At 31.4% G+C, this 2,175-nt stretch overlaps 1 long non-coding RNA gene across 1 annotated transcript; it reads left to right on the top strand.

Annotated features, from left to right (window-relative positions):
* Window positions 1–322: 322 nt before the first annotated feature.
* Window positions 323–1,802, top strand: LOC138330099 (uncharacterized). The gene is made up of 2 exons (XR_011209528.1): window positions 323–794; window positions 1,558–1,802. It is a non-coding gene; the product is annotated as an uncharacterized lncRNA (long non-coding RNA).
* Window positions 1,803–2,175: the final 373 nt, after the last annotated feature.

The following is a 2,175-nucleotide window of genomic DNA, read 5'->3' as shown; positions in this document are numbered from 1 at the left end:
TTTTGTACAGGTCAAGTTATTCTAAATACGCATAATGCATTTCAGTGCAGAACCTTCAATCAAAGAGGAAGTATTTATGTTGTCAAGTTTATATAAAGAAAAGTTTCAGCATTATGGTGACTTGTAATGTCAAATTAAATTGATTTTTTTTGTTAAAACTAAACAGGCATTCTTCAGATATCAAGAAAAAACTTACTGGTTATATTATATAAAAATCTCATATAATGTTTAAGCAATACCATACACGTATTTGACCTTTAATGACTAATATGAATGACATCAAGGATTTCCTGTTTAACAAAAATGTATCTAGCAAGTTTAAAGCGAATAGTCGGGCAAGTGACTGTAAAATCGGTAAAAATGGTATTAATATATCCGGTATAATTTCTTATGAATTAGAAAAATAAAACTTTCCGTCAAAATCGCTGTACATGCGAAGAAAATAATAATATCTATGGGAATCCTAAAAGTCCTCCCGGACGGCTAAGAGTGCAGTTCAATCTTAACGCATGCGCAACACCCACCACTCTCCGTAGTAAACAAAACATGGCTACCGTAGTTTTGAACCAAAATGTTTCCGCCAAAACAACCAACTGACTCACCTAAAATGCGAAAGGAAAGGCAATGGAGCAGCGACAATCCCAACAACTGACTCGGTAAACATTACGACGCATGGAGAGTGTTAATACAACTTGTTATAGTGAAGAGAACAGTTCAAACGAGCACGCGGCTCCGGACCGCTACTGTACGTACCTAGGCCTACTACGTACCCGGTACTCCCTGCTCAGCTGATTGTGAGTGAGTCTTCGTATTTTGATCATTATGTAAATAGTCCCTAGCAGTATTTTTTCATAAATGAGTGGTCACATATGGTCACATGTTTCATACCTGTTCCCCAATCGCGTAAAACGTAACCTTGGGGTAAATAGCGGTTCTTTAGTGGGGCCTCTTTAGGGGTAATGAATGCCCTGTATGCTACCGGTAAATTCATACAGTTCTGATGTATATATTTATAGATTTTTAATTTGTAAATTTTTGTTCTGTACATGTTCTGGTAGTGTTATACATATACATTGTATATAGGATTTACATTGTAGGTTAATTGGTAAAATTGTATTGTATATGTTCTGATATATACATATACATATGTACATGTAGGTTTTAGCTTGTTCTTTAGATATATTTGGAGGACACATACAGTATTATTTCTGGTCATAATAATAAATAGTGTTTGTATATTTATTACAACTGTACCTGGTTCATGTGTATATGACAAACTTTACAGAGTTGAAATGTACTGCAGCCATGTATCATTTATAATTATTCTGAATTTTTGTTGGAACTATAGATAATGAATTTTGCATCTTTTTTGAAACAATATTTGATTCTATCAAATGCATCAGTGACACATTCACAACTTATAAAATGTTTTCTCTAAAATAAAAAAATAAAAAGTAGAATGAACCTACATTTATTCATTTATATATATTTGAAATTGATCATTTCAATTTTTGTCATATTCAACAGATATAAAAAATTGCTGGTTCTTTTTTTCAGGCACCATGCATGCATAGTGACATGAATACAGAAAGTTCATCCCTTGGACCTGTATACAAGTGTATGTATACATATACATACAATTAGCATCATATGAAGACTGAAGAATGTTGATTTGAGTGCTCTTGAAAGTAAACTTTTCCAATATGGACCTAGAAGATAATGAACAGAACATTTAAACAGTATTAATTTATTAAATGTTCCTTTCAACTGTAATCATTAAATAAAATTATGATGCAATACTTTTTCATTGTTTAACTTTGTAGAAATATTTGTTTATATTAGTCCTCTAGATCCAGTGATTATAATTCTTGCATCCATATGCCTGCCCATTTGTTTGTCAGGGCTTGTGAGATAGCTTTTCAATTACTTTTAAAATATAAGGATTTTTTTTACATATAGCAATATAGATAACATTGTCTTAGGATTTCTAAATTCTACTTTACAAGAGAGTAGACTCAACATATAAATAAAACCATAAAACTAGCAAGTTATCTGAAATGTTAAAAATCTTTTTGTCTGAACCAAATTTCACATTTATTGTCTATGTGTAACTTGTACATAGACCATTTATGTATTAATACTGTAGTAACAGTGATTACAAACACATAGACTAAA

Source organism: Argopecten irradians, chromosome 8 (genome assembly GCF_041381155.1).
Source record: "Argopecten irradians isolate NY chromosome 8, Ai_NY, whole genome shotgun sequence".
In the NCBI taxonomy this organism is placed as follows: Eukaryota; Metazoa; Mollusca; class Bivalvia; order Pectinida; family Pectinidae; genus Argopecten; species Argopecten irradians.
The sequence above is the reverse complement of the archived record's forward strand: the minus strand, read 5'-3'. Positions and strand labels throughout refer to the sequence as shown.